Source organism: Mandrillus leucophaeus, unplaced genomic scaffold, assembly GCF_000951045.1.
Source record: "Mandrillus leucophaeus isolate KB7577 unplaced genomic scaffold, Mleu.le_1.0 Scaffold4, whole genome shotgun sequence".
In the NCBI taxonomy this organism is placed as follows: Eukaryota; Metazoa; Chordata; class Mammalia; order Primates; family Cercopithecidae; genus Mandrillus; species Mandrillus leucophaeus.
The window spans coordinates 898,780-908,088 of NW_012104253.1; positions in this window are offsets into that span (position 1 = coordinate 898,780).

A 9,309-nucleotide genomic window follows, 5' to 3' on the forward strand; every position below is an offset into this window, starting at 1 on the left:
CAGGCTGGAGTGCAGTGGCACAATCTCAGCTTACTGCAACCTCCGCCTCCCAGGTTCAAGGGATTCTCCTGCCTCAGCCTCTCGAGTAGCTGGGATTATAGATGTGTATCATCATGCCTGGCTAATTTTGTATTTTCAGCAGAGACGGGGTTTCACCATGTTGGCCAGGTTGGTCTCGAACTCCTGACCTCAGGTAATGTGATCCACCTGCCTCGGCCTCCCAAAGTGTTGGGATTACAGGCGTGAACCTCCATGCCCAGTCTCAACATCCCTTTTCTTAACAGTTTATTTTTTTCCCGGCTATGGTAATTCCTGTCATCGATTGTATTGCAAGTTTAATGATGTTTAAAATACTGCATTTGTAATTTGAGAGAAATATTCTCAGTAAAATGAACGTTAAATATTTCATTTTTACTGTTTTTTAAATGTGTATTTTTAAAATGAGATAAGGTCTCACTATTTTGCCCAGGTTCATCTCAAACTCCTGGCCTCAAGGGATCCTCTCACGCAGTCTCCCAAAATGCTGGGAATAGCCATGAGCCATCATGCCTGGCCTTAAATGTTTTTAAAAATAAAGTTTGGTATGGAGAATTTTAACTGTTTCTTGTTTGTCCTACAGCGTTCTCCGGTACCACATTTGAAAGGAAGACTTAGATAAACATTTTAACAGTAAGAGAGTCGCCACCATAGACTTTTTGAAAGTCCAGTCAGTCCAAAGGGCCTGCATCAGTCAGATGCAGGAGATGGAGACAGATATGTTAGGCTGGATCCTGAAGCCGTTCGCCATGGCAGCTTTGTAGAATCCGCACAGAAGTTTTACCAGCTCATAAAACTGCTTTATGACCCAGAAGGAATGCCAGCAATAAAACAAATGCACTCATGGCAAATATACCAGGCGTGGGGCTGATTTTCCTGCGGCGATGCACTTCCAGTGAGGAAACTGCTGTGTGGTTTGGGGCAGGAGCTTGTAGTGGTTTGGATTCAATCTTCCTGTTTTGAGTATTTGTAGAAGGAAACTAATTTTTCAGAAACTTCTAGCCAGTATCCCATGTCACTCAGCCGTCCTCTATTTAGGTATTATTGAAAATAGTGATGAGCTCATGTATGAAACTGTCATTCTTCCTTTTTTGGAGTATCGTGAGTTTTTCATATGGAGGTATTCTTATTTGTGTAATGAGTATTAATAAAAGTGATAGTAATTGGTAATATTTTCTATTCAAATTTCAAAGTTTAAAATTTCAAATAGGAAATTTCAAATACATTTAGAAGTAGAGCGGCCGGGCACGGTGGCTCACACCTGTAATCCCAGCACTTTGGGGGGCCGAGGCAGGTGGATCACGAGGTCAGGAGATCGAGACCATCCTGGCTGACAGTGAAACCCCGTCTCTACTAAAAATACAAAAAAATTAGCTGGGCATGGCGGCAGGTACCTGTAGTCCCAGCCGCTCGGAGGCTGAGGCAGGAGAATGGCGTGAACCCGGGAGGAGGAATTTGCAGTGAGCCAATCGTGCCACTGCACTCCAGCCTGGGCAACAGAGTGAGACTCTGTCTCAAAGCAAACAAAACAAAAAAACCAAAAAAGTAGAACATATAGAATAATGAACGCCCAGTTTCAACAGTTATCAACTCACAGTCAGTTGTATTTCACTTTTATCCCCTTTCCCCCAAAAGGATTGTTTTAGGAAAATCCCAGAAATCTGTCATCTCATTTGTAAATATTTCAGTATGTGCCTCAAGAAGATGAGGATTTTTTTTTAAAACATAGCCATAATAATATGACACTGAAAAAAATAGCAGTAATTTTTCAATATCATAAGATAGTCATTGTTTAAATTTCCTTTTTTTTTTTTTTTTTTTTGAGAAGGAGTCTCATTCTGTCCCCTAGGCTGGAGTGCAGTGGCACGATCTCGGCTCACTTCAAGCTCTGTCTCCCGGGTTCACGCCATTCTCCTGCCTCAGCCTCCCACGTAGCTGGGACTACAGGTGCCCACCACCACACCCGGCTACTTTTTTGTATTTTTAGTAGAGACGGAATTTCACCGTGTTAGCCAGGATGGTCTTGATCTCCTGACCTTGTAATCTGCCTGCCTCGGCCTCTCAAAGTGCTGGGATTACAGGCGTGAGCCACCGTGCCAGGCCTAAATTTTTATTTTTAAAGTGGATTCGTGGCTGGACGTGGTGGCTCATGCCTGTAATCCCAGCACTTTGGGAGGCCGAGGCAGGTGGATCATCAGGAGTTAGAGACCAGCCTGGGTAACATGATGAAACTCCATCTCTACTAAAATATAAAAATTAGCCTGACGCGGTGCCCCATGCCTATAATCCCAGCTACTTGGGAAGGCTGAGATGGGAGAATCGTTTGAACCGGGGAGGGGGAGGTTGCAGTGAGCCAAGATCACACCTCTGCGCTCCAGACTGGGTGACAGAGCGACTCCGTCTCAAAAAGAAAAAAAAAAAGCGATTTGTTTTACAGGTACCTGCCCGTGGCATTTGGATTGTACACCTCCTTAATCTCTCTTAATCTGTAAGCTCTTTCTCCCTCCTTTTTTATTTTTATTTTTTTTGTTCACAGTTTATTTGTGGAAGAATCAGGGCATTTGTCCTGTCCTGTTCAAAAGTTTTAACTGGTTTCTAGTGTTTTCCTAGCTGGACAAATTTGGCATTTGACAGATCATTCCTATACTGTTGGCCCAGTATATTTTGTGGGAAATAAACTATTTGGGGCTCAATTGATGTAAAAAAAAAAAATAGGCATTTCTGATTTCATTTCAGATGTTGCTGTGGTAAAGTATATTCCAGTCAGGAGCTGGTGAGGCCTGAGGCCCAAGCGTGCACCCACACAGGAGTGCAGAGAGGCTGAGAAGTGCGTTATTGCCTCCCTTCTCCTTGGTCCTCATGGGTGGGCATGAGAGGCTTGATCTCTCTCTCTGAGACAGCAGAGGGGGACAAGGAGAAGTGAATGAAATGTGTGTTGCTTCTCCAGGCCTTCATGATCAGAAACACCTGCCGCTGCCCTGAGGCCACAAGGCTGGTTGCCTGGTGCTCTCAGCTCCCTGTGCTGCTTGCCGGGTGAGGATGTCCTTGGCTTGTGGCATTTTTCTTAAAAAATAATAATAATAATGTAGTAATAATAGAAGGCAGGTCTTATAGTAGTTGTTCACTGGAGACACTTTGGAGTTGACTATTAGTGAGGACTCAGCTTTTTAAAATGTGATCTTAAGCTTTTTGATTTTTTAATTGAAGTTCAGAAAAATTAGTTGATACTTGTCCATCCATGTGAGTGATGCTGTGGTCTCTGGTACGTCAGCTTTTTAATTTGTTTCCGGAATCCAGCTCTTAGAAGCCAGACGGGTTGGACTTTCTACCTGCAAATCAGGCTGAACAGAGGCTGGGCCTTGGCGCTGTTAGGAGCTCCCGGCACTTCCTGCTGAGAGCCTTAGAGAAAGGCCTGTGTGTGGGTGCCTGTAGAGAAATACCAAGTTCCTCCGAAATCGGAAATCGCCAGACATTCTGGAAAAGTACAGTTTTCATAATCAAATAAACGCTGGTAGTATCAATCTTGTATTTTTACTGCAGCGTTTGTTTACGGAGAAGCATTTTTGACAGCTCTTGTAGCTTATGAAAGGAAATGCAGACCGCACAAGGCTAGATGTCCTTTTGCAAAATGTTACACTTTCGCTGACCTTGCGGTAAAGTTTTATTGATTATTTGGAAAGCTCTTTCGTTTGTTGATTTCATTTGTCTCATCTCGAGGCATCTGGTGAAAAGGGTAATTTTCCTGGCTTACCAATTACTTTCATGAAATCAGAGTGAACATTTTCAGGTCTTGTGTGAAAACATCCTTCCTTCCTGTTTATTACTGCGTTTCCGTGGGGATGGTGAGCCAAAGACGACAGTACGGGAGCATACTGGCTGTCTTTCTCTGCTTGGTGTCTGGGTCATGTTCTTTTTTGATTTCATTTCCTTCATGCCGGCATTTTTATAATACTGAAAAATACCAGCATAAAGAAATTTTTTTAATTAAAAAAAAGTAACTCAGAAATGCTTAGGTTCAGTTGGACATGTGACATATTTGAGGTGGGTAGTCTGGCACCCAATCTGAACACTTTTCTGTGTGTGTGTGTAGAGACAGGGTCTCACTGTGTCACCCAGGCTGGAGTGCAGTGGCTCAATCTTGCCTCACTGCAGTTTCCACCTCCCGAGCTCCAGCCATCCTCCTGTCTCAGCCTCTCGAGTAGCTGGGACTATAGGTGCACGCCACCACACTGGCCTAAATTTTGGGGATTTTTTTGTAGAGACGGGGTTTCGCCATGTTGCCTAGGCTGGTCTGGAACATCTAGGCGTAAGTGATCCACCCTTCTCAGGTCCCAAAGTGCCAGGATTACAGGTGTGAGCTAGCTGTGAACACTTTTTTTTTGTTTGTTTTGAGATGGAGTCTCACTTTGTCACTCAGGCTGGAGTGCAGTGATGGGTTCTGGGCTCACTGCAACCTCCACTTCCCAGGTTGAAGTGATCCTCCTGCCTCAGCTGCCCAAGTAGCTGGGACTACAGGCATGCACCACCACACTTTAGCTAATTTTTATACTTTTAGCAGAGATGGGGTTTCACCATGTTGGCCAGGCTGGTCTTGATCTCCTGACCTCAGGTGATCCACACGCCTTGGTCTCACAAAGTGCTGAGATTACAGGCGTAAGCCACTGTGCCTGGCCACTTGAACACATTTAATTGTTGAGGCTGAAATAAATAGCATTTAAAATGAGTGAAGCCATTGAAGCCATTGTTATCCAAACTATGCTCCTCAGACTTTCTTTGCCTCTTTTTTAAAAGAACCAGATTCTTCTAAACATTCTTACATGTTTTAAAAAGAGGTACCATTTCCACCTTAAACTTCATGGCCATGAGAGTGCTTTGATACCATGCTGGGCATGCCCCATGGAGATGGGCGACCACCGGTCACTCCTGTCGGGCAAGGTGAGGCAGGGCCAGCCACTCCACACTTCTCTGTTCAGGAAGGAAAGTGAGCGCCTCACTCTGAGGGCAGCTGGCTTGGTGGCGTTTCCTCTGGTTCAGGAGCAACCACCCTGAGAGCCAGTTAGGCACTGGGAGGGCTGGAGTTGCTGGCTGGAGAGCCCCTTGGGTGCTGGGAGGGCTGGAGTTGCTGGCTGGATTGCTATTGCTGTTTTGAATATTGCTTCCCGCTCACATGCATGTCTAGCCACTGAGGGCTCCAATCTAGCATTTCTTTGTTTCTTTTTGGAGATGGAGTCTCTCTCTGTCGCTAGGCTGGAATGCAATGGCGCGATCTCAGCTCACTACAACCTCCGCCTCCCGGGTTCAAGCGATTCTCCTGACTCAGCCTCCGGAGTAGCTGGGACTACAGGCGTCCGCCACCATGCCCAGCTAATTTTTTTTTTTTCATTTTTAGTAGAGACAGGGTTTCACCATAGTGGCCAGGATGCTCTCGATCTCTTGACCTCGTGATCTGCCCGCCTCAGCCTCCCAAAGTGCTGGGATTACAGGCGTGAGCCACCGCGCCTGGCCAGTCTAGCATTTCTTTAGCCTTACTTGTCTGGCGCTGGATTATGTCCTAGAAGGTTCATATAATTAGCAACAGTATTTTTCCTTCCAGAGACATACTTATTCCTCATGCAGAAATGCAGAATCAATCTCTAAATAAGGTAAAAACTTGAAGGAATTTTGGATAAGAGAAAATTTCCCATAAAATGTTTACTTTCATGCTTTTTTTTCTTTAACACTGTAGTATTCCTGACATATTGACTATTCAATTTAGAAAGATTGGCAGTTGGACTCAGATAATTCAGTATTTGGCTCTGGACAGTTGTTAAGAACCCTGCTGAAAATGGTTTATATGCAGAAGGTTTCAGCAGCTCAGATTGCCTCTGCTGATCTCAGGATGTATGCTAGGATGAAAAAAAGTTCCTGGCATGAACTTGTTTTTCTTGTCACTAGTGTTTTCCAACTGAGTGAGTTTAAGAATAATAAAAGATAAAATACAAATAAATAACAGCCCTATTAAGGGAGAATTGCATGTACTTGTATTTAGATAGAAGAATATGCTCTGGATGTCCAGGTCATGGGCACAGAATACAGGAGGAGGCAGGCGACACAGGAAGAGCCTTCTGGAAGCCATGGGTTTCTGTTCACTCACATGCACCTGCTGAGTGCCAGCTGTGCACCAGCCACACGAGCTGCCCTGCAGACAGGCGTGTTCCTGGGAGGGGCTTCTGTGCTGTCTCTGTGGGAAAGGGGAAGCCCAGCGCGTCTTCTGTGACGCGTATGTGATCACAAAACGATTAGGCTGGCTCTGTGTGCTGGGGCTGTCTCAGAGCCTGGCACTGCTCCTTGTCAACATTCACTGTCACATTCACCCACAGTTCGGGGATTATCCTTAATTTACCCACAAGGAAACTGGAGTTCACGCTCAGTAGTTTGCAACACAGTGGGGCAGTGAAGTCTAAACTCAGGTGCTTACTGTCAGCCACAACGTCTTGCTTCGTTTCAGGAATATTTTTAAATATCTTTAATACCTTTTGAATAAATTAATGAATCACGCACCCGAGTAGTCTCTGTTGTGACACCATTATGTGTGGTACACACTGTTGTGACCCATATCACAGATTCGTTGTGCTTGTTTTTTTATTATTATTTTATTTATTTATTTTTGAGAAGGGGTCTTGCTCTGTCACACAGGCTGGAGTTCTGTGGCACAATCTCGGCTTATCGCAACCTCTGCCTCCCAGGTTCAAGCAATTCTCCTGCCTCAGCCTCCCAAGCAGCTAGGACTACAGGTGCGCACTACCACACCTGGCTAATTTTTGTATTTTTAGTAGAGATGGGGTTTCACCATGTTGGCCAGGCTGGTCTGGAACGCCTGACCTCAGGTGATCCACCCGCCTTGTCCTCCCAAAGTGCTGGGATTACAGGCGTGATCCACCACACCCAGCCTGTTGATTTAAGTGTATGATTTATTGGTTTTTATTCTATTCACACACTTGCGCAACTCTCACCACTGTCTAATTCTAGAGCATTTTCATCGCCCCTGAGAGAAACCCTGTACCCATTAGCAGCACTTACATTACCTCTCCCCAGCCCTTGGCAACCACTAATCTACTTTTTGTCTCTATGGATTTGCCTATTCTGGACATTTTATATAAATGGAATCACACTATACGTAGTCTTTTGTAATTGGCCTCTTTCATTTAGTATAGTGTTTTCAAGGTTCATCCATGTTGTATTAATTGTTATTTAATTACTTTCTCTGGCTGAATAATAGTATTCCATTGTGTAGGTAGACCACATTTTGTTTTTTTAGCTATCAGTTGATGGACATTTTGGTTTTCACTTTTTAACTGTTACAAATGATGCTGCTGTGAATATTCATGTACAAGTTTTTTTATATTAAATTTTTAAAAACCTGGTTCTTAGTAAACATGCAGTGCGCAAGTTTTTGTGCAGAGGTATTTTCATTTCTCCTGTTTATATACCTGGGGTGGAATGAGGGGTCATGTAGTTGGTAACTGTGTTTAGCACTTTGAGGAACTGCCAGGCTACATCGGTCTCACTGGCAGTGTGTGAGACTTCATCTCTCCACCTCATGGCCAACATTTGTTACGATTTGTCTTTTTTATTGTAGCTACTGTAGTGGGTGTGAAGTGGGGTCTCGTTACGGTTTTGATTTGCATTTCCCTGATTGCGAATGACATTGAGCATCTTTTCCTGTGCATATTGAGCGTTTGTATTAATATGTCTTCTTTGGCGAAATGATGATTCTGATCCTTTGCCCGTTTTTGAATTGGAATATTTTATGAGTGAGTTGAGAGAGCTTTTTATGTATTCTGGATGTCTGTCCCTCATCAGATACATGATATTTTATATGCTTCTGTCATTGTCTTTTCACTTTCTTAATGGCTTCTTTTGAACATTTTTTTGTTCGGGTTTGGTGTTTGTAGTTAAAAAACACAATAGTTTTTATTTTGATGAAGTTTAACCGACCTGTTTTTCATGTTTTACCTGTAAGAATCCATTGCCTAATCCAACGTCACAAAGATTTACATGTGGTTTTTTTGTTTTGTTTTGAGACGGAACCTCACTCTGTCGTCAGGCTGGAGTTCTGTGGCACAATCTCGGCTCACTGCAACCTCCGCCTCCCAGGTTCACACAGTTCTCCTGCCTCAGCCTCCCCAGTAGCTGGGACTATAGGCATGTGCCACCACACCTGGCTAATTTTTGTATTTTTAGTAGAGACAGGGTTACATCCTGTTGTCCTGGCTGGTCTTGAACGTCTGACCTCAGGTGATCCACCTGCCCCGGCTTCCCAAAGTGCTGGGATTACAGGCATGAGCCATCGTGCCTGGCCCTTTTTTTTTTTTTTTTTTTAAATCTGTATTAGTTCATTACATGAATACTACAGATTATCTACTCTTCTGTGAGTGGACATTTGGGTAGTTTGCAGTTTTTTATAATTATGAGTAAAGCTGCTTTGAATGTTCTTGTGTATGTCTTTTCGGTAGACATAACTGCTCATTTCTCTTGGGTGTTCACCTGGGAGGGAATTTCTGGGCCATAGGGTGCACATATGTTAGCCTAAGTGATACAAGTGCAATTGGTACGGGAGAGGGGTGGCATATCGGACAGTATGCTTGCGTAATTACAGGAGAGTGAAAGAATTGCTTTCTTGAATTACCAGTTCTCAAGTAATTTGAAAGACACAGTTCACCTTAAACTAAAACGATGCTTGCTGCATGGACTGCCAGTTCTTCAGAAGATGGTACTAATCGTGACATTAGAAGCAGCTGGTATTTTACTCCTCAGAAAGAAAACTAGACTTTTCTGAATTCACAGCAGTGGCACAAAGAAATTTGACAATATACTGTCTAATAGATGATGAAGTTAAGAGCAACAAGAAAAATGAGAGGAGTTAATTTTTGCCTCTGGATTTTAAAACTGACACATAAAAAGTCTTATCTGGGGAGTAAAGACAAATAACAAGAGATTAAAAATACCAAACATTTAGACTGGGCCCAGTGGCTAACACCTGTAATCCCAGCACCTTGGGAGGCCAAGGTGGGGAGATCACTTGAGCCCAGGAGTTTGAGACCAGCCTGGGAAACATGGTGAAACCTCATCAAGGCAGAGGTTGCAGTGAGCTGAGATCGTACCATTGCACTCCAGCCTGGGCGGCAGAAGGAGACCCTGTCTCAAAAAAATAAAAAAAGGAGGCCGAGACGGGCGGATCACGAGGTCAGGAGATCGAGACCATCCTGGCTAACACGGTGAAACCCCGTCTCT